This window comes from Capra hircus, chromosome 6, assembly GCF_001704415.2.
Source record: "Capra hircus breed San Clemente chromosome 6, ASM170441v1, whole genome shotgun sequence".
Lineage (NCBI taxonomy): Eukaryota > Metazoa > Chordata > Mammalia > Artiodactyla > Bovidae > Capra > Capra hircus.
In genome coordinates, this window is record NC_030813.1 from 67,487,467 (window position 1) to 67,512,291 (window position 24,825).

At 40.9% G+C, this 24,825-nt stretch overlaps 1 protein-coding gene across 5 annotated transcripts in view; it reads right to left on the bottom strand.

Moving 5' to 3' along the window:
- The window catches only part of TEC (tec protein tyrosine kinase), a 155,439-nt gene that overhangs the window by 115,340 nt on the left and 15,274 nt on the right, over nucleotides 1-24,825 (bottom strand). The gene's annotated exons all lie outside the window — the stretch shown is intronic.

Genomic DNA, 24,825 nt, shown 5'->3' on the forward strand with positions numbered 1-24,825 from the left:
TGTATGGCACTGACGCAGAAAGACACACAGATCAGTGGAACACAATAGAGAGCCCCCTAATAAACCTACACTCACACAGTCAAGCTACAGCAAAAGAGGCAAGCATATACAATGGAAGAAAAGACAATCTCTTCAATAAGCGGTGTTGGGGAGATTCCCCGAGGCTCAGTGGTAAAGAATCCACCTGCCACTGCAGGAGACAAGAGTTCAATCTCTGATCTGAGAAGATCCCTCATGCCATGTGGAGCAACTAAGCCCTTGCACCACAGCTATTGAGCCTGTGCTTTAGAGCCCAGGAGCTGTTTAACTACTGAGCCCATGTGCCACAACTACTAAAGTCTGTGCTCAGCAATAGGAGAAGCCACCATAATGAGAAGCTCATACACTGTAGTGAGAGAGTAGTCTCCATTCCCCACAACTAGAGAAAAACCCATGTAGTAACAAAGACCCAGCACAGCCAAAAATAAATACATGTAATTATTTTTCCAAAAAGAAAATAATAAAAATAAATAAACAAACAGTGTTGGGAAAACTGGATAGCTATACACAAAAGAATGGAACTGGACCTTTCTCATACACACTCTCCCTAATGAAGTAAATTGATAATGTACTTCCCTGTTCTTGGCTCTACCCATCACTGCCATTGTCTGAGCCACTTATGACACGTAATACTGTTGTTTTTAAAAACAGATGCAAATTCACTGACACTCCTCCCAGGGAATTTGAGTAGGATTTTGATTCCTTCAACTAATAGAGGACAGCAGAAGGGATACTGGGTAATCTGTGAGGCTAGGCCAGAAAAGGCCAAGTAGCTTCTGTCTTGTTTTTTCAGACTTCTCATTCTTGGGACAGTCTTACATGGAACCTAGCTACCATAATGAGAGAAGCTCCTGCCAAACAGAGAAGTCACATACAGGTGTTCCAATGCAAAATTCCTGCTGAGCCCAGCCTTCAAATCATCCCAGCCCAAAAGCCTGAGACAGATAAGTGAAAAAACCCTCAGATGATTCCAGCTCTCAGCTGTCCAAGTTGCTCCCAGCTATCAAGTCTTCCAAGATAAGAGCATAAGATATTGTAGAGCAAACATTCCCACTGGGCCCTAGTCCAATATTTAGCCTACAGAATCCACGAGTGTAATAAAGTGGTTGTGATTGTGTGCTGGTAAGTTTAAGGTGGTTAGTTACACAGCAATACATAACCAGGACATATAATCAATATACTTTATCATTCCTGATCATCTCATTCTCATTTCATGCATCTCTAATCCCTTTCAACCATCCTCCTGCCTTTAAATGTTTCCTCTTCTTCACTCATCCATCTTTTCACCAAGTTCAGTTGATGACATAATCTGTCCACAATAATAATTTTAGGGATTCATATATGATCATTCATTCTGGCATTTATTGCAAAGCCGTGATGTATGAAAACTATGCAGGAGGCACTGAGGAGGTAACAAAGGTTAGCAAGACAAGAACTCTGCTCTAGGCAGGCACAGGGAAAAGCAGTTTAAAAACAAACAACTACAATGCAATCTGTTGAGGGCCATACAAGTGACATGGACAAGTTGTTTTGGAACACTGATAGACCTTTAAAATCACTAACATGTAATCACTAAAGAGGAACAACTACCCCTCTTCAAAATATGGTGGACCATGTCAATGAGCATATTACAGAATTACAATCAAATTAACTGTAATTTAATGAAATTACAGAATTAAAAATACGTTTCCATGGGGGAGAAAGATTTATTCAATACACATACAAAAGCAGAAGTCTTGGTTACAGAAGAATGACTCTTTTAACTACATATATCCTTCACTTTACAGACCAAATGCATTCCAAGTATATGACTGAAATTAAAATAAAATTTAACTAGAGTAACATGTCTGTTTGAATTCAATTACAGAATTAAAAACATATTTCCATGGGGGACAAGATTTATTCAATACACATACTACAAATCTTCGGAAAGAAAAGGGCCATTCTGAGTGTTAAAGAATTGAGAAACGGTTTCATGGAACTTCCAGAATTTGTCAACAGCTTGAATTGAAATTTAGTAGTTACAGAACTTTCACTTCGTCATCATCCTATTATTTTCAACTACTTTCTCCAAAACAAAAGTTTTCCCCACATAAGCATTCCCTAACCATACCAAGATTCTGAAGCTAGATACTTCTCCTTTGGGGGTGACAGCCAAGCATTAAATCTTAACATCATGTTTGGCCAACAGACGGTTGCATATCTCAGTGCAACTGAAAATTTCATTTGAAAAATTATTTTCTATTAAAGAAACCGATGCCCAGTTTTCTTCCCAGTGCTGTGTGAAACTGTAAAAATCAACTTGATATAAACAAGCCATACTGGGACTTCCCTGGTGGTCCAGTGGTTAAGAATCTGTCTTCCAACACAGGGGATGTAGGTTCTATCCCTGGTCAGGGAACTAAGATCCCATACGCTAGGGGACAACAAAGCCCTCGTTCCACTGCCCCTGATCCCCTGCGTTCTTGAGCCCACGTGCCACAACACGAGAAGTGCATGCACCATAGCGAGAAGCTCTTGCACTGCAACTAGACAGAGCCCGTGTATCACAATGAAGCCCGTACACCACAGCCAAAATAACAACAACAACAACAAAAGGCAATGCTGTTACTTAGGCAACCACAACACAATAAATTAGCTGATATCTATGTATGTATGCATATATATGTTGGAGAAGGAAATGGCAGCCCAGTCCAGTATTCTTACCTGGGAAATCCCATGGACAGAGGAGCCTGGTAGGACAGTCCACGGGGTCGTGAAGAGTCAGACACGATTGAGCCCACGTGCACATACATACGCTATACAGATACATAAATCTCCATTCCATTCCACAGCAATTTCTCAGAAGCATATTACCAAGTATTTCTCCCGCCCTGAATAATACTCTGTCTTAACAAAAAATCAAGCAAAACAAAGTATAACATTTGGCAGGATCCAGCAACCAGTACACTGCCTGAAATACAATAGCTATTCAGTAAGTACTTGATAGCTTAACAATTTCACTCTATTTAAGCCTTGGTGGCATTTACCTCAGAAGCCAAACCACAAAAGAAACAGAAGTATCTACTTTCAGATCCTTCACCATTTTTAGTTTTTCTTGTTGTCACTGGACAGATTTGCAGGGAAAATTTTTTTCAAAAGTACATCTATCTGTATTGCAAATCATCAGGGTCTTTGTCTTTTAATCATAAATCACCAAAAAAAAACCAGGATCTTTCTCTCCTCTGAGATGTTCCGGAGAATTAAGTCTGACCTACGCAGGGAAGTTCTTTTTCCTGACGGGGTTGGCAGCTCAAAGCTCTGGGTCTCACCCATCTCTGATGTTGGGAAATGATGGTGTTTCCTCCCAGCTCTCCTGCTCTGTCTCGTCGATGTGGCAGGTATTTGTCCGCCACTATTCTGAATCCCTTGTTACAGTATAAAAGTGAGCCTCACGGTGTAGAAGAATCTTTTCTGCCCTCAGCTGACAATGCAACTGAAAGCAAAACTCACAAAATCTAAAGTCCTATGACGTTATCTCTAAGATTAATGCCTTGAAGCTGAGGAGCTCTAATGTTGTCAGCTCTAAAATTTAATGTAGCTCAACATTTTGGGAACCTACTTGTTCCCTATATTACCACTGTATTCAGTTCAGTCGCACAGTTGTGTCCAACTCTTTGCAACCCCATGAATTACAGCACGCCAGGCCTCCCTGTCCATCACCAACTTTCGGAGTTCACACAAACTCATGTCCATTGAGTCGGTGATGCCATCCAGCCATCTCATCCTCTGTCGTCCCCTTCTCCTCCTGCCCCCAATCCTTCCCAGCATCAGAGTCTTTTCCAATGAGTCAACTCTTCGCATCAAGCGGCCAAAGTACTGGAGTTTCAGCTTTAGCATCGGTCTTTCCAAAGAACACCCAGGACTGATCTCCTTTAGGATGGACTGGTTGGTTCTCCTTGCAGTCCAAGGGGCTCTCAAGAGTCTTCTCCCACACCATAGCTCAAAAGCATCAATTCTTCGGTGCTCAGCCTTCTTCACAGTCCAACTCTCACATCCATACATGACTACTGGAAAAACCATAGCCTTGACTAGATGGACCTTTGTTGGAAAAGTAATGTCTCTGCTTTTCAATATGCTATCTAGGTTGGTCAAAACTTTTCTTCCGAGGAGTAAGCATCTTTTAATTTCATGGCTGCAATCACCATCTGCAGTGATTTTGGAGCCCAAAAAAATAAAGTCTGACACTGTTCCCACTGTTTCTCCATCTATTTCCCATGGGGTGATGGGACCGGATGCCATGATCTTCGTTTTCTGAATGTTGAGCTTTAAGCCAACTTTTTCACTCTCCTCTTTTACTTTCATCAAGAGGCTTTTTAGTTACTCTTCACTTTCTGCCATAATGGTGGTGTCATCTGCATATCTGAGGTTATTGATATTTTTCCCGGCAATTTTGATTCCAGCTTGTGTTTCTTCCCGCCCAGCATTTCTCATGATGTACTCTGCATATAAGTTAAATAATCAGGATGACAATATACAGCCTTGACGTACTCCTTTTCCTATCTGGAACCAGTCTGTTGTTCCATGTCCAGTTCTAACTGTTGCTTCCTGGCCTGCATACAGACGGCCGGCGCAGTAAGCGCAGGCGGAGGCAGCAGCCGGCGCACTAAGCTGGGCCGAGACCTCCCCCATGTCTGAGATCAGGGACAGCAGCCTGGAGTGCCAGGCTGCGCCTTGGCCGAGAGGAGCTACCCTGCCCGCGAGGGCACGGACGGCGGCCGGGAGGAGCCACCCCGCATCCGAGGCCAGGGGCAGCGCCCGAGGCCACGGCCGGAAGGAGCAACCCCACACCGGAAGCCAGGGGCGGCTGCTGGGAGGAGCAACCCCGCTTCCAAGGAGTGGTGGCTGCCCCGGCGCAGGAGGGCCTAGAGGAGCCATCCCTCGCTGAAGGTCAGGAAGGGCGGCGAGAGGAGATACCCCTCATCCAAGGTAAGGATCAGGGGCTGTGCTTTGCTGGAGCAGCCATGAAGAGATAACCCCACCCCCAAGGTAAGAGAAACCCAAATATGGTAGGTGTTGCAAGAGGGCATCAGAGGGCAGACACACTGAAACCATACCACTGTATTAAACACAGGAAATTCAACCATCTAGAAGGCAAGCCTATATCTTTTGACATATTAACTCTAAAAATTTTAATATGTCCCCTGACAGAGCTGTAGAAGATACAACCAATGGTTCTTTATACATTATCCTAAAGATTTCCTTCCCTATGTCACCCTCTGTCATCTTATTTCACCAATTACTTACATTAGAACTCCTGGTTTAAGCAGAATGATTTAGTAGAAGGAACCTAACTTTTTTTCTATTGGAGTATGGTTGATTTACAAGACTGTGTCAGTTTCAGGTGTACAGGAAAGTGATTCTGTTATACATACACATATACGTAGTCTTTTTTCATATTTTTTTCCATTATAGGTTATAAGATATTATATATAGTTCCCTGTACTATATAGTATGGCCTTGTTTTTACCTATTTTATATATAGTATTGATAGTTTGTATCTGCTAATCTCGAGCTCCTAATTTATCCCTCCCCCACCTCCTTTCCCCTTTGGTAATCATAAATTTGTCTTCTACATCTGTGAGCCTGTTTCTGTTTTGTAAATAAGATCATTTGTGTCATATTTTAGATTCCACATATAAGTGATATCATATGATATTTGTCTTTGTCTGACTTACTTCACTTAGTTTGATAATCTCTAGGTCCATCCATGTTGCTGCAAATGGAATTATTTCATTCTTTTTACAGCTGAGTAATATTCCATTGTATATACATCCCACCTCTTCTTTATCCATTCATGTGTCAATGGGCATATATGTTACTTTCATGTCTTGGCTACTGTAACTAGTGCTGCTGTGAACATTGGGATGCACATATACTTTGTACTAGAGTTTTCTCCAGATAAATGCCCAGTAGTGGGATTGCTGGATCATATGGTGACTCTATTTTTAGTTTTTTAAGAAACCTCCATACTACTTTCCATGGGGGCTGCACCAATTTACCTTCCCACCAACAGTGTAGGAGGTTTCCCTTTTCTTCACATCCTCCCTAGCATTTAATGTTTGTGGACTTTTTAATGATGGACATTCTGACTACTATGAGATAAGTAGTTTTGATTTGCATTTCCCAGATAATTAGTGATATTAAGCCTCTTCTCACATGCCTTGGGCCACCTGTATGTCTTCTCTGGAGAAATATCTATTTAGGTCTTCCGACCATTTTTTGATTGGGTTGTTTGGTTTTTTGTTATTGAATTGTCTTGGCTGTTCGTATATTTTGGAAATTAAGCCCTTATCAGTCACATTGTTTGTAAATATTTTCTCCCACTCCATAGGCTGTCTTTTCATTTTGTTTATGGTTTCTTTCACTGCACAAAAGCTTATATGTTTGATTAGGTCCCATTTATTTATTTTTGCTTCTATTTCTATTGTCTTGGGAGACCGACCTAAGGAGACATTGCTACACTTTACATCAGAGAATGTTTTGCCTATAGGAGCCTGAACTTTTAAGTCTGACTGACCTGGCTCTAAATCTTAGCTTTGCCATTTATTAGCTGTATAACTTCATACAAGTTACTTAACTCGTTTGACACTATTCCCTTACCTTCATAATGAGGATAATGGTACCGACCTTAATGGAGTAACATGAGGTATAAATCAGAAAAATGCACATAAAGTTTTTTATACACAGCAGTCAGTTCATTTTGCCATACCTTTGTTTTGAACTGATACATATCTTCATATTCCACAACTGTTAACTGAGTATCTGCTAAGTGCCAGATATGCTATCAGATTCTGGGAATAAAGCAGAAGGCATAGCCAATAAGGTATCCACAACGTAGGAGAAAGGACATATATAACGGAAAGTAAAAATATCATTAACCATGTGGTAAGTGCTATATCACAGATGGATACAAGCTTCAGCTCTGCCCAAAGGTAGGAAGTAGAAAGATAATCAGAGAAGATGACGTCTGAGCTGGGGTAAGGGCTGAGTTAGTTGTCACCTATGGAAGATGGTCGAACAAGGGCTCAATCCCACTAAATGCAAGGTGAGTTTGAAGAAAAACAGTAAAAACAACTTCCATTAATTTAAACATATTCTATTTCAATAATCCTTTCTGTCTTCCATTTCTACCCAAATACACACACATATTCCCAAAGGAGAGAATGGTATTTACACTATCAAAAAGAAATCAAAATCCAAACTGATTATTTTCCAGCCTTGTATTCATTTGTTCATTCATTTGTCAACCAAAGGGTTTGTTTAAAATCTACTCTACATCTAATGCTGTGAGAGGGTTACAACAGTGCAATGGAAAACACAGGCCTCACCTTCTTCAAGCTTATACTCCAGCAGAGTTTCTGTCTAAAGCTTTAAAGAGCCCTCTCCTCCAATATCCTTCTCAAGTGCCATACAGAGAACTGTGACGTTTACAGCTTATTCACATTCAAGTTATTTGTTTACAGAAAATGAGAGCTGGGTACTCCAATAATTAGAATCATCGGGTCCAAACCTCTCTACCGATAATTCGGAGTACACAAAAGCTGAGTTTACAAATACTACTTCCCTCTCTTTGTTCATTAATACTATTATTAGTACCTTAATTTTTAAAACTAACAACTCACTGTAGCTATTTTTAAGAATTCTAGATTAAAATTATATTTTTAAAAATGTCATTCAAATGTAAAGTTTCATAAACACAAAGTCACAGCCCCTTAGCTTTTAAAATTGCACCCCCACTCAGAATTTCATTAAATGAGTTAATACACAGAAAGCACTCAGAAGAGCACATGCACTTAAGTGTCACGTGTTCACTCTTAGTCTTACCATTTTAATTTTTGTAGTGCTACTATTATCACTAAGAAATTAAAATGTGCAAAAGTCCCATAGTAAGTGCAAGTGCCATTTAAGAAAAGAGAATGTAACTAATATAATACCTTTAAGAATAGAAATCTTGTGTCCTTACTTTCAGACTTTTATAGTAAAAGTCTGACTACATTAGATAGCTGATTAACTACATTAAAATTTTTATTTTCATTGATTTACAATTATACCTTGTATACATTCAGAGAGAAATTGAGACACCTTACAATAAAAATACATCACCATTCACAATAGCCAAGCAGCACTATTCACAATAGCCAAGACATAGAAACGACCTAAATGCCCATCAACAAATGAACAGATAAAGGAGATGTGGTACATTACTCAGCCATAAGAAAAGAAAGAAACAATGCCATCTGCAGCAACACGGAGCAACACAGATGGACCTAGAGATTATCATGCTAAGTAAAGTAAGTCAGAAAGACAGATAACATGATTACCACTTATATGTGGAATCTAAAATATGATACAAGTGAACTTATCTGTGAAACAGAAACAGAGAACAGACTTGTGACAGACAAAGGGGAGTGGTGTGGAGGGAGGGAGGGATCGGGAGTTTGGGATTAGCAGATGCAAACTATTATATATAGAATGGATAAACAACAAGGTCCTAGTGCATAGCACTGAGAACTATATTCAATATCCTGTAATAAGCCACAATGGAAAGGATATGAAGAATATATATATATATATATATGCATGTATAACTGAATCACTCTGCTGTACAGAAGAAATTAACATAACATTATAAATCAATTATACTTCGATAAAGTAAAATTTTAAAAACTACATGAACATGGGAATTTCCTGGAGGCCCAGTGGTTAGGACTCCATGCTTTCACTGCCAAGGGCCCAGGTTCCATCCCTGGTCAGGAACCTAAGAGCCACAAGCCATATGACTCCATCAAAAAACAAAAAAAAGAAAAAGAAACATGGACAGAATTTAACCAAAGATGTGTAAGGCTTATGCACTGGAACCTACAAAATGCTGCTAAAAGAAATTTAAGACAAAAATAAAGGGAAAGATGTCCATGCTCAAGGACTGAAATTCTTAATATTGCTAAAATGGTACTCATTATCAAATGATTCTACAGAGTCAACATAATCTGTATCAAAATTCCAATTGCCTTTTTTTTTTTTTTGCAAAAATGGACAAGCTAATACTAAAACTAACACAGTAATGCTGAATAGCCATTTAATCTTGAAAAACAAAAGGTTGGTGGTCTCATAGTCCCAATTTCAAAGGGAATGGCAACCCATTCCAGTACTCTCACCTGGAGAATTCCATGGACAGAGGAAACTGGTGGGCTACAGTCCACGTGGTTGCAGAGTCAGACACAACTGAGCAACTAACACTTTCACTTTCACTGAATATTACAGGAATTCAAACAGTGTAATATTATATAAAGACAGATGTACAGATCAACAGTATAAAACTGGGAGTCCAGAAAGAAACCCCACACATCAATGGTTAATTGATTCTTGATGAGCATGCCAAGACTATTCCACAAGGAAAGAGTAGTCTTTGCAACAAATGGTTCTGAGACAACTAGATATAAGTGAATTTGGATCCCTACTTCACACCAAAAACAAAAATGATTTCTAAATGGATCAAAGACAATGTAAAAACTAAAATTACAAAAACTCTCAGAAGGAAACATAGCAGTATGATTTTAGTTCACACAATGGTTTTTTAAACACAACTTCAAGAAGAGCACAAGTGACGAAAGAGAGAAACTGGACTTCAACTCAAAAACTTCTGTATGTCTAGGGACACTACAAAGGAAGTGAAAAGACAACCCACATATGGGAGAAAGGATTCACAAATGACATACCCAATAAGAGTCTGAAGAGAAGTGAAAGTCACTCAGTCGTGTCCAACTCTTTACGACCCATGGACTATACAGTCTGTGAAATTATCCAGGCCAAATACTGGAGTGGGTACCGTTCCCTTCTCCAGGGCATCTTCCCAAACCAGGGATCGAACCCAGGTCTCCTGCATAGAAGGCAGATTCTTTACCAGCTGAGGCACCAATAAGAGTCTAGTATCCAGAAAATATAACACAACTAAATAATTTTTTTCTAAATTAACAGATAAAGGACTTAAGTAGACATTTTCCCAAAGATGTCAAAAGGCTAATAAACACTTGAAAAAATGCTCAACATCACTAGCTTTTCAGTTCAGTCCGTCGCTCAGTCATGTCTGATTCTTTGTGACCCCTGGACTGCAGCACAGCAGGCCTCCCTGTCCATTACCAACTCCAAGAGTTTACTCAAACTCATGTCCATTGAGTTGGTGATGCCATCCAACTATCTCACCCTCTGTCATCCCCTTTTCTTCCCACCTTCAATCTTTCCCAGCATCAGGGTCTTTTCAAATAAGCTAGTTCTTCGCATCAGGTGGCCAAAGTATTGGAGTTTCAGATTCAGCATCAGTCCTTCCAATGAATACTCAAGACTGATTTCATTTAGGATGGACTGGTTGGATCTCCTTGCAGTCCAAGGGACTTTCAAGAGTCTTCTCCAACACCACAGTTCAAAAGCATCAGTTCTTCAGTGCTCAGCTTTCTTTACAGTCCAACTCTCACATCCATACATGACTACTGGAAAAACCATAGCTTTGACTAGACAGACTTTAGTTGGCAAAGTAATGTCTCTGCTTTTTAATATGCTGTCTATGTTGGTCATAACTTTTCTTCCAAGGAGCAGGTGTCTTTTAATTTCATGGCTGCAGTCACCATCTACAGTGATTTTGGAGCCCAAGAAAATAAAGTCCGACCTGTTTCCACTGTTTCCCTGTCTATCTGCCATGAAGTGATGGGACTGAATGCCATGATCTTCGTTTTCTGAATGTTGAGTTTTAAGCCAACTTTTTCACTCTCCTCTTTCACTTCCATCAAGAGGCTCTTTAGTTCTTCGCTTTTTGCCATAAGGGTGGTGTCATCTGCATATCTGGTTATTGATATTTCTCCTGGCAATCTTGATTCCAGCTTGTGTTTCATCCAGCCTAGTGTATCTCATGATGCACTCTGCATTAAGTTAAATAAGCAGGGTGACAATATACAGCCTTGACATACTCCTTTTCCTATTTGAAACCAGTCTGTTGTTCCATGTCCGGTTCTAACTATTGCTTCCTGACCTACATATAGATTTCTCAAGAGGCAGCTCAGGTGGTCTGGTATTCCCATCTCTTGAAGAATTTTACACAGTTTATTGTGATCCACACAGTCAAAGGCTTTGGCATAGTCAATAAAGCAGATGTTTTTCTGGAACTCTCTTGCTTTTAGGAATACATAAATCAAAAGCACAAGGAGATCCTACTGTACACATACTAGGCTCATTATAATCCAAAAAAAGGAAAATAAGGATTGACAAGAATATGGAGAAACGGTAACTCTCATCCATTGTTAGTAGGAATGTAAAGTGATACAGCCAATGTGAAAAACAGTTTGGTAGTTCCTCAAAAGTTAAACACAGCATTAAGCTATGACCCAGCACTTCCACTCTTAAGTACATACCCAAGAGAATTGAAAACATATATTCACAAAGAGGCTTATAAACTACTGCACATAGAGGTATTAGTCATAATAGCCAAAAAGTGGAAACAACCCAAATGTCCATACACTGATGTATGGAGATATATATAAACCCATACAACTGAATGTTATTCCACCAGAAAAAACAATGAGGTGCTGATTCATAGTGCAACACAAATGAACTTTGAAAATATTATACTAAGTAAAAGAAGCCAAGCACAAAAGGCCACATGTTTTATTGATTCCGTTTATGTGAAATGACTAGAACACCATTTATGTGAAATGTCCAGAACAGGAAAACCCATAGAAAAAGAAAGTAGACTATCGTTTGGATGAAATGAAGAGAGAAAGGGGTAGGGTGGGTGTGTACAGAGATTTTTTTAAATGATAAGAATCTTCTGGAATTAGATGGTGGTGGTGGTTATACAACATTGTAAATATATTAAAAACCACAGGATTGTACTCTTCAAATTGGTTCAAATGGTGGTTACCTGAATTCATTCTCAATAAAAAAATTCAAGAAAAATATAAATGTACAACATGTAAATAACATACAGATGAGAATCAAAAGTAAAAGGAGAAATCAGAAACCAAAAGGAAGGAATAAAACAGCGTGAAACAAGCAAAATTTATACGGAAGTTGGTTCTCACATCAGCTCATACAAGAGAAACTGAATATAATCAAAATTAGCCTTGAATGTTCCATAGAAGACACGGCCACACTGTCTCCAGATAAGTCCAACACAGCATTAGCAGAAATGTCCACCAGCATTGGAAGTTGTATCCATTAGCTCTTGATGAGAAAAATCACCAGCAAAATAAACCCCATTCCGTAATTAGGAACATAAAAGCAATTAAAATGTATTCTTCCTCCTGATTCTGTCAGGGGAACAATTCTGATCTCAATGTCCAGAATGGCCTCACTCACATTTTGAGCACTTGCAGGCTATCAGCCAGGACACCTCAGGTCCCTTCCATGTGACCTCTTCAACCGGACAGCTTAAGCTGATACATGTAGTTCTCAAGGTTCCAAGAGCAATAAGAGAGAGCAAGCCCCAATATGCAACACACTTTAGGTCTCTGAATGATTTACCTTAGCTATTATCTCATTGGCCAAAGCAAGTCTATGACCAAGCCCAGATTCAGAATGAGAGGTTATCTTCAAAGTGGAGGAGGGAGAGGAATTATGGAGACCACTTTGCAAACAATCTAATAATCTGGCAGAGAAAAACAGGATTTTGGTTGTTTTGTTTGGTACCAGACAAAGTACTTAACTTGAACTCAAGAGATAGTTTGTATGAAAAACTTACCTCTAACCACTAAAATCACATTCAGCACTGTGAGATGCTCATGGAAAAACCTTGACAGACTAAGACAGACAAGGAAGCAGGAGGTTCCCACATATCCCAAAGCACATACCCTCTGGAGCATATGCTTCTGGAGTGGAAAGGTGAACGGAAGCACCCACATTCTTTAAATTGTTGTTTCTCTAAAAAGAGAGCTACCATATGGCCCAGCAATTCCACTTGTTGGTATATATCTAGAAAAAAACATAATTCGAAAATATACATGCACCTCAATGTTCACTGCAGTGCTATTTACAATAGCTAGGATACGGAAGCAACCTAAATGGTCATCGACAGAGGAACGGATAAAGACGATGTGGCAAACTTATACAATGGAATATTACTCGGTCATAAAAAGGAAAGAAATGACGCCATTTGCAGCAACACGGATGGACCTAGACATTAACGTACTGAGTGGAGTAATTCAGACAAAGACAAATATCATATGATTTCACTTATATGTGAAATCTAGAAAGATGATACAAATGATCTTATCTACAAAACAGAAACAGACTCACAGACACAGAAGACAAACTTATGGTTACCAAAGGGGAGGGATAAATTAGGAGTTTGGGATTAACGTATGTAATAGTTTATATAAAATAGATAATCAATAAGGACATTGATATGGCACAGGGAATGCTACTCAACATTCTGTAATAATCTATAAGGGAGAAGAATTTGAAAAGGAATATATGTATGTATGTATATATATACACATGCATGTTACACATACACATATGTATATGTATAACTGAGTCACTGTGCTGTATACCTGAAATCAACATGAAACTGTAAATCAAATATACTCCAAGATAGAATAAAAATTAAATTTTTTTAAATGGTCCAAGCTTTAAAAAAAAAAATGTTGTTGCTTTCCTTTGTTAACCCATAGGATTTAATTCCCCAAAGTTTAATGCACATAGGCTACAATGCTACTACACACTGATAACCAGAGCAATAAATTTGGAGCTTCTCAAAAACCAGGGAAGGGATAACATAATGCTTCACAGGATAGGAAATTTTTTATCATAAGAGACACACCAACTGATCAAAAGGAAAACATTCCCTGTCATTAAATTCTAAGGACAAACTAGTTTATGGGGTCATAAAGGACAACAAAAGATACTACATGATACATCTTGAATAGAAGTTTGGGCAGAAATTATAAAAACATTCCTCACTTGGCTATTTCTTATATTAACACTTCGTAATAGCTAAGTGGAGAAGGCAATGGCACCCCACTCCAGTACTCTTGCCTGGAAAATCCCATGGACAGAGGAGCCTGGTAGGCTGCCGTCTATGCACAGAGTCGGACACAACTAAAGCGACTTAGCAGCAGCAGCAGCAATAGCTAAGTAAATAAAGCCTTATAAAACATTTCTCCTTGAGCTAAGCTAGACAGGTTACTTTCTTGTTGAGTCAAGAAACAAGAGTAGATGGGAATTCCCTGGTGGTCCATTGGTTGGGACTCAGCAGTTTGGGTTCAATCCCTGGTGGCAGAACTAAGATCCCACAAGCCACAAAGCATGGCCAAAAAAAAGAAAGAAGAGTAGAGTACAGAATTAGGTAAATAGATACAATCCTTGAGCGATATCTGATAAACGCTCTTAAGCTCATTTTCAATAACAGTTAAATGAAATTCAGACTTACTCTCCAACATGAAAGAACTGTAAATATTACATTAATAAAATAATAATATATTTGCTGTAAAAATTTTTGAAGGCTAAGTATTTTCAGATACACCCTCCTGAAAGATCTAAGGTAATAGAAAACACCAACAATTCCAAAGATCCACAGCTTCACACTAGAAGCATTTACATTTTGAGATTCTGACTTCATCTGATTTACGTCTTGCTTCTTGACTTCCTAATATTTCTAACTTTGAACTAACAGACCGCTATATATAAGAATTACTAAGACCCTAGCAGATGTCTTTTTCAGTATTATTTCCACCAAATCAGAAAGCAGTAAAAAGCAGAGTGGTGGCAGATGTGGTTCTCAGTTCACAATATGAACTGCAGAAGTAAACACTAATATTTTAAATGAGTGAAACAGGAAAACAGATTCACAGCAACTGAACAAAAATCTTTGAAGACTGTGAAGATACTCTAACACAGGGGACTACATTTTTTTCATATCACCATCCTCACCCACCACACACAGAGCACAGATTCCAGGAAGGCTGGTGAAAACAGTTGCTTAAATATCACCAAATGTACACATGAACTTCTACAAAATACATTTTAAATTACCATTCATTTAATATATTTGCTTTATATTATAGTTTCAAGTTTAAGTTCAGTTCAGTTGCTCAGTCATGTCCGACTCTTTGCAACCCCCTGAACCGCAGCACACCAGGCCTCCCTGTCCATTACCGACTCCTGGAGTTTGCCCAAACTCATGTCCATTGAGTTGGTGATGCCATCCAGCCATCTCATCCTCTGTTGTCCCCTGCTCCTCCCCTCCTCAATCTTTCCCAGCATCAGGGTCTTTTCAAATGAGTCAGCTCTTCGCATGAGGTGGCCAAAGGATTGGAGTTTCAGCTTCAACATCAGTCCTTCCAATGAACACCCAGGACTGATCTCCTTTAGGATGGACCGGTTGGATCTCCTTGCGGTCCAAGGGACTCTCAAGAGTCTTCTCCAATACCACGGTTCAAAAGGTAAATCTGAAGTTACTTTATCTTAAAAAGCATAAAAGGCAATTTTCATCTCCCAGCTGGAATTACAGAATACATACCTGGTCTGCAATCTACTGAACTGATCAAAACATCAAGTCATACTGTTATAAGAATCTAGACACTGTCATTCACATTCCCTTCCTAACTTTGCTCAAGAAGTGCCACACTTGCTACCCATATCAAAAATCTAAGAAACTGAATTTATCAGTTTTTCTATCATTATAGGAAACATGGAAGGTTTCCCTGGCAGTCCAGTGGTTAAGACTCCATGCTTCCACTGCAGGGGGAGATGTGCAATCCCTGGTTGGCAAACTAAGATCCCACATGTCAGGCAACGCAGCAGAAAAATAAAAATAAGTAAAAAAGGAAAAAAGAAACACTGAGCACCACCTACAGAAATAGAATACTTCCAAAGAAGTCTCTCCGTCTCTCCTCTACAATGGTAGCTGAATGAGCCTAATACAGAGGCATTCCCTCTGCCCAGTGTTACAGCAGAACTTATATCCATCCTTACCCTGGCAGGTGGCTGATTCACTTCAATGGTAAATATTTCATTCCAAAATTAGAAATAAAACAGAGTACCCAAATACCCCTGAAGAAGGTAACACACTAATTATTCTAAATTCTCAATCCCATCCTCTCCTGCCATCTCCAACATCTGTGGCCTGTAGCTTTCCCTTCTTTGGTGCACCTGATGTCTCTTTACTGGAGAGACTGCACCTTTGGTACAGCAGCATCACATACATTCCCCAAAATAAACCTCTGCCTTGACCCATGGTCACCTCCAACTACCGTATCACCTGAGTCCCTTTACAGCAAAAGCTCTTGAAAGACAGGATTAGGGTTGCTATCCCTGCTCCTCAACTCATGTGCTGGCCTCAAACTGCTCCAGGTGCGCTTCTGTCTCATCAGGCCACTAAGACTGCATGTGTCAAGATCACCAAGAACAGCCTTGTTGCCAGAACCAGTGGTCACTTTCCAGTTCTTGTCTCTCTCCCCGGACGCCCTAACAGTGTTAACACAGCTGACCATTCTCTCCTTGAAATGCTTCGCTTCTGCTGGTTCTCTGTGACACCAAAGTCTCCTTGATTTTTCTCCAATCTTAGAGGCTGAACCTTCTCAGTCTCCTTTGCTGACCTCTGTTTTCCTCCTTTACTTCTAAACAATGGTGTGCACCAGCGCTCTGTCCTGGGCTTGTTTTGCTTCTTCATCTATGAATCCTCCTCGGAGGCACCCTCATCCAGTTCCACAGCTTGACAGACCATCTGTGTAGTAATAAACCTGACATCTCCATCTTTAGCCCTGTTGCCAAGAACCTCAGATTTATATATCCAACTGCAATCTTGATATCTTTATTTAAATATCTAGCAAGTATCTCAAATGTAACATGGCTACAATGGAGTGCTATATAGTCCCCCAAAATTTGCTCTTTATCTAGTCTTTGATGTCTGAATAAATGGCCTCACCATCTTCCCAGCTGCTCAGCCAAAAATCTAAGAGCTATCATTGATTCATTCCTCTCCTTCATACCTCAACTCTAATCCATCAGCATGTTCTTTTGACTGTGGAAGTGGAAGTGTTAGTCGCTCAGTCGTGTCCAACTCTTTGTAACCCCATGGACTGCAGCATGCCAAGCTCTTCTGTTCATGGAATTGTCTAGGCGAGAATCCTGGAGTGGTAGCCATTCCCTTCTCCCGGGGATCTTCCCAAAACAGGGATTGAACCCACGTCTCCTGCATTGCAGGCAGACTCTTTCCCACGGAGCCACCAGGCTCCAAAATATTCAAATATCTTATGAATATTCAAGACTCCACTTCATACTTTTTCCCTTTAGTGCAACAGACTGATTGCACTAATGGCTCTGATTTTAATGCCTCTCTGAATCTTTTCATACCTCTCTGTATAGCTGCTCTTTGGCAATGCCCCTCATACTAGCTGTTGATGTACTCAGGTAACCTGCCTTGACCAATGTAATAGTAGCAAACTGAACAAAAGCTAAAGCTTAAAAGTCTGCCTGCCCATTTCTACTTCCTTTCTTTCTTCTTTATTATGACCATGAGACTAGGACTGGGCCAGCCTGAGAATAAGAATAGAGTCATGTAACACCACCACACAGAGGAGACCAGAGTTGTCGAGCCATCTGAGTTGAGGCCATCCTAGACAGTCAACAACCAGCTGGCCCTCCCAAACATATCAGGGAAACCAGGTAATATGGCAGAGTTGCCTACCTGACCCACAGCTGATCACAGACATGCGCAAGCTCAGTCGGGATCAGCTGAGCCTGGCCCAGGAGAGCAGAATTACCCAACCATTCCATTGACCGAGCAAAAATAATCCTTTTTTCTGTATGTCACTAAGTTTAAGGGGATATCTGTCACACAGCATTACTGTGGCAATAACTGATATAGATACCATCATCCCTTGTCAGGACTATTGCAGTATCCTCCTGTTAGGTCTCACTACTTCCTTCCTCATCTTCTTACAATCCTTTCTCTATTCATCAATCAACACAAACTTTTTTTTCTGGTTGCACTGGGTCTTCGTTGCTGCACACAGTCTTCTTCTAGTGGCAGAGAGTAGGGGGCGACTCTTTGTTGTGGTGTTCAGCCTTCTCTTTCCCGTGGCTTCTCTCGTTGCTGAGCACGGGCTCTAGGCACACGCGCTCAGTAGTTGTGCCTTGTGAGCCCTAGAGCGCAGGCTCAGAAGTTGTGGCACACCGGCTCAGCTGCTCCAAGGCATGGGCACTCTTCCCAGACTAGGGATTAAACCCGTGTCCCCTGCTTCAGCAGGTGGCTTCATATCCACCAGGGAAGTCTCAGTCAACACAAACTTTTAAAAACATAAATCAGCTTATGTCCTCAGTCCTGCTTAAACCCTCTAATGGATACCCTGAACTCAGACTAAAAATCTCTTAATTTAGGACACCACCTACTTGTCCAACCTCATCCAGTACCACTCTCTCCCTGGCCCACTAAGTGTCAACCCACGACAACCTTCTTCCTGTCCTTCACACACAGCAAATCCATGGCATGTTGGGGGGCAGGCGGTCTTTGCAAATCATGTTACCTCTATCTAGAAAATCATTCCACCTGCTCTCTCTTGCTCAGTCTTGAACCAGTAACATCTTGTAACTCAAATTCAACCTATATGTCACTTTCACTAAAAGACCTTTCCTTGATCGTTGCTTTTGTTGTTTAGTCACTAAGTCATGTCTGACTCTTTGCAACCCCAAGGACTGGGGCTCCTCTGTCCATGGAATTCTCCAGACAAGAATACTGGAGTGGCTTGCCATGCCCTCCTTCAGAGGATCTTCCTGACCCAGGGATGGAACTTGTGTCTCCTGCATTGGCAGGCAGATTCTCTACTGCTGAACCACCATGGAAACCCTCCTTCCCTTGACTACAGAATCTAAACTAATCAGTCACTCTGATTAAATTAAAATAAGGATTTAAATTCTCTGCATCATACTTATTACTATGCAGGATTTCTGTTATTTGTTTTTAATCATGTGACCTCCACACTGACTCTAACTTCTGCATAAGCAGGAACCTAGTTTGTGTGTTCACCACTGGATCCTCAGCTCCTAAAACAGTTCCTTCACATAGCAGTGCAGTTCAGTTCAGTCGCTCAGTCGTGTCTGACTCTGCAATCCCATAAATCGCAGCACGCCAGGCCTCCCTGTCTATCACCATCTCTCGGAGTTCACTCAGAGTCGCGTCCATCGAGTCAGTGATGCCATCCAGCCATCTCATCCTCTGTCGTCCCCTTCTCCTCCTGCCCCAAATCCATCCCAGCATCAGAGTCTTTTCCAATGAGTCAACTCTTCACATCAGGTGGCCAGAGTACTGGAGCTTCAGCTTTAGCATCATTCCTTCCAAAGAAATCCCAGGGTTGATCTCCTTCCGAATGGACTGGTTGGATCCCCTTGCAGTCCAAGGGACTCTCAAGAGTCTTCTCCAATACCACACTTCAAAAGCATCAATTCTTCAGCGGTCAGCCTTCTTCACAGTCCAACTCTCACATCCATACATGACTACTGGAAAAACCATAGCCTTGACTAGATGGACCTTAGTCAGCAAAGTGATGTCTCTGCTTTTGAATATGCTATCTAGGTTGGTCATAACTTTTCTTCCAAGGAGGAAGCGTCTTTTAATTTCATGGCTGCAGTCACCATCTGCACTGATTTGGAGCCAAAAAAAAAAAAAAGTCTGGCACTGTTTCCACTGTTTCCCCATCTATTTCCCATGAAGTGATGGGACCAGATGCCATGATATTCGTTTTCTGAATGTTGAGCTTTAAGCCAACTTTTTCACTCTCCTCTTTCACTTTCATCAAGAGGCTTTTGAGTTCCTCTTCACTTTCTGCCATAAGCGTGGTGTCATCTGCATATCTGACATTATTGAGATTTCTCCCGGCAATCTTGATTCCAGCCTGTATTTCTTCCAGTCCAGCATTTCTCATGATGTACTCTGCATATAAGTTAAATAAGCAGGGTGACAGTATACAGCCTTGACATACTACTTTTCCTATTTGGAACCAGTCTGTTGTTCCATGTCCAGTTCTAACTGTTGCTTCCTGACCTGCATACAGGTTTCTCAAGAGGCAGGTCAGGTGGTCTGGTATTTCCATCTCTTTCAGAATTTTCCACAGTTTATTGTGATCCACACAGTCAAAGGCTTTTGCATAGTCAACAGAGCAGAAATAGATGTTTTTGTAGAACTCTCCTGGTTTTTCCATGATCCAGCAGATGTTGGCAATTTGATCTCTGGTTCCTCTGCCTTTTCTAAAATCAGCTTGAACATCAGGAAGTTCACGGTTCACGTATTGCTGAAGCCTGGCTTGGAGAATTTTGAGCATTACTTTACTAGCATGTGAGATGAGTGCAATTGTGCGGTAGTTTGAGCATTCTTTGGCATTGCCTTTCTTTGGGATTGAAATGAAAACGGACCTTTTCCAGTCCTGTGGCCACTGCTGAGTTTTCCAAATGTGCTGGCATATTGAGTGCAGCACTTTCACAGCATCATCTTTCAGGATTTGAAATAGCTCAACTGGAATTCCATCACCTCCACTAGCTTTGTTCATAGTGATGCTTTCTAAGGCCCACTTGGCTTCACATTCCAGGATGTCTGGCTCTAGATAAGTGATCACACCATTGTGATTATCTTGGTCATGAAGATCTTTTTTGTACAGTTCTTCTGTGTATTCTTGCCACCTCTTAATATCTTCTGCTTCTGTTAGGTCCATACCATTTCTGTCCTTTATTGTGCCCATCTTTGCATGAAATGTTCCCATGGTATCTGTAATTTTCTTGAAGAGATCTCTAGTCTTTCCCATTGTGTTGTTTTCCTCTATTTCTTTGCATTGATCGCTGAAGAAGGCTTTCTTATCTCTTCTTGCTATTCTTTGGAACTCTGCATTCAGATGCTTATATCTTTCCTTTTCTCCTTTGCTTTTCACCTCTCTTCTTTTCACAGCTATTTGTAAGGCCTCCCCAGACAGCCATTGTGCTTTTTTGCATTTCTTTTCCATGGGGATGGTCTTGATCCCTGTCTCCTGTACAATGTCATGAACCTCATTCCATAGTTCATCAGGCACTCTATCTATCAGATCTAGGCCCTTAAATCTATTTCTCACTTCCACTGTATAATCATAACGGATTGGATTTAGGTCATACCTGAATGGTCTAGCAGTTTTCCCTACTTTCTTCAATTTAAGTCTGAATTTGGTAATAAGGAGTTCATGATCTGAGCCACAGTCAGCTCCTGATCTTGTTTTTGTTGACTGTATAGAGCTTCTCCATCTTTGGCTGCAAAGAATATAATCAATCTGATTTCAGTGTTGACCATCTAGTGATGTCCCTGCATAGAGTCTTCTCTTGTGTTGTTGGAAGAGGGTGTTTGCTATGACCAGTGAGTTCTCTTAGCAAAACTCTATCAGCCTTTGCCCTGCTTCCTTCCACATTCCAAGGCCAAATTTGCCTGTTACTCCAGGTGTTTCTTGACTGCCTACTTTTGCATTCCAGTCCCCTATAATGAAAAGGACATCTTTTTTGAGTATTAGTTCTAAAAGGTCTTGTAGGTCTTCATAGAACCGTTCAACTTCAGCTTCTTCAGCGTTACTGGTTGGGGCATAGACTTGGATTACCTTCACATAGTAAGCACCCATTAAATACTTGATGAATGTTACCTGACATGGAATAAATAAAAGATCAGATCCTTTCTGAAATCAAGTTTTTCACAAACAGAATGGGCTGGGCAAGCTGAAATGGCAAGGGAGAAAAGACAGACTGATTCTGAGAAGGAATTTTAGAAGCAGAGAAAAAAATTCACCTAATAGAAGATGAAGTTAAGTATGTGGACTCTGAAAACAGCCTAGAATGGAAGCCTGGCTTTGTTGCTTCCTAGCTGTATAAACATGGATATATCACTCACTTTTCTGAGCTGGCCTCCCCATCTATAAAATGGGGTAATAATTACTACTTCACAGAGTTGTTGTAAAAATTAAATATATGTAAAGTGCTTAGCACAGAACACAGATCATAGTAATTACTCAACATTAGTGATGACGATGGTGGTGGTGGTGGTGATATCTAAATCAGCCCTGATAATGATTAAATTGGCATAATCCATAGTATCTCATTCAACCTGTTGAGTTTTTTTTTTTTTTTCAATATTTAGGCATTCCATATTGTCCCTTCTCACCAAGAATGGAATCTGTATAGGACCTAGAGTCTGAAGAACTGGGCTCTGGCTCTACCACTAACTAGCTGGGTTACCCTGGGCAAGTCACCAACTTCCCAGAACTGAAAATTAGCCTGTCATCAGCTCTGTCCATCTCCAAGGCAGAAGGGGCAGGAAAAAGTATGTGAAAAGTAGAGATACTGGCGTAACACAGAGACACGGAAGCAGAGAGACAGGAAGGGAGATAAGCACGCTGCTCAGGGCGGGGTCCAGTGGCCAAGACTCCAAGCCTCACACCTTGGTTAGGAAACTAGATCCCACCCCCTGCAACTAACAGCATTCAAATGCTCCGCAAGTCCCACATGCCACAAGAAAGACTGAGGATTCTGAGTGCCACAACTAAGACCTGACGCAACCAAATAAATAAATATGCATTGCTTTAAAAATCACTCCACTCTATTCCAGAGCACAAACAAGAATGTCTACACACCTTAAAGCTTCCCAAACTGTCCCAGAACACCAAGAACTTGTCAGAGGATACCAGTCCACACTCTCACAAGGGCAGGCACATGGGCTGATTTTATTCTCTTACTGACCAATGGCCAGCACAGTGGCCAGATCATACTATTACAGTGTGTGTTGATTACATGCTTGCTGAAATAGACAAATATATTTAGGGAAATTAGGGTTAATCAATGTCTAACTGGTTCCCTGTGTGTATTTCACAGAAGCTCTTAAGAAATGAATAGGCTCTGTGAATCATATAGAATACTTTCCAATCTTATTTGATCATAGAACTCATTCTGTTTCCCTTGAACCTGATTAACATCTCCCAGAGTTGTAGTATTCTACAGAACAGTTTGAGAAACATCTTAACACAATTTTTTTTTTTTTTTTTTTTGGCCATGTGGTGCGGCTTGCAGGATTTTAGTTCCCTGACCAGGGACTGAACCCAGGTCCCAGCAGTGAAAGTATGGAGTCCTAACCACTAGATTGCCAAGGAATTCCCAAGCTTACATAATTTAAGTCATTTTAATCATCATGATATAAACATTTTACTCTTAATATATAAGATAATTAAAAGGCCAGTTGTACTTTGACTCACATCTAGTACACAGTTGTTTCACACCAAATCCTGCACCTCTAAATCACCCATCACCAAGCAGGACCTTGATCTCTCTCATCACCTAAGAAGCAGATGTCCTGCCGGTTTCTCTACCTGCTCCCTGCACCCTCACAACCAGTTTGCTCCACAAATTCTCCCACCTTTTCTTCCATCGCCCCTCCCCCACATCCTTAGTCTTACTATGAACTTCCTTCAACTGCTTTAATTACAACTCTTCTCCTTTTATAATCAACCTAACAGGTTTTTATCTTATAATCTGTACTATCATCCTATGCCTGAAAACTTCAAAGTACTTCTCCCTTTAATAATAAAGGCTGGTCCGTCGCTTGCATTCTCCACACTGGATCCCCTTTTGGGTTATTCCTTAATCTTAACTACATATCATCATGTCAAATTCTACCTGGGTTCCCTCTTCCCACCCTACCATCTGTTTCCAAGAGCTCAAGGACATAGATGTCTTCACTTCCCCATGCCTTTGTTTGAGTTCTCTCTGCCTAGAAGAGCACCTGTTGAAATCCGGCCCATTTGTTAAGGTCCTGATCACAGGTAATCTCTTTCATGGAGTGTCCCTGATATACCACTCTGGTCACAATTAGCTACTCCCTTTAAGTACCTCAAGGCAACTGGGCAACTTATCACAGATATATAAAGCTAGTTGTACATATGAATGCAGAGGCGGCAGAGTTGGGAGAGAAAACCATGAACCAAGTGAGTCTAACAAGCAGCATGACCATGGGTCGGTGACAAAAGGAGAAATCAGAAGGGTGTTTGCATGAATGGCTTGAAGGCTAAAGGAGAAAGGCTTTTGCGTGTCCCGGAAGGAACAGAGGGAAGCCAGGAGAAGGCTACAGAAGAGTGAGCTGCAGAGAAGGGAGCGTTCTCACTCTGTGAGGCGGCTGGGCTGTGGGAATGCTGATTCACCATGGAACAATGCCCTCAGAGGGCCACCGGAAAGACGTGGGCAGGAAGCCAGTAGAAGGCTGGAAGCTCAGAATCACAGGGGAGTTGCGAGTACATAAGAAGGCAGCTGATCAGAAAGGCTGGGAGCCAAGGAAACTAGGGATAAGAGGTAACGCTCTGGCCTAAACTGGCTGAGATCCCAGAGAGGGTCAGGGGCCAGACGAGTTAAGCATTCAACAATCTTTGATCAACATTCAAACGTAGGTTGATGAGTAATTGTTCTAACGTCTACAAAGATCCGATTTCCCTAATGTTCCACTCATGGCGCAACTGACATCTCCCTGTGTGGGCTGTGCCACAGGGGTAGTGGATTGAGGGGAGTACCAGGGAGGGACTGGGTGTGGAATAAGGGAAGAAACAAGCTGAATATGTACAAGGTCTACAGGGATCAAAGACCTCCAAGCACAGAGCAGACCACAGGAGGCACCCAGGCCCAAGAAGTAGTGAATACATCCAGTTGGCAGACCGAGAATGGCAACAGGACTGTCTATTAGTTAGCATTTTCAATTCCAAACAACTAGATTTGGACACA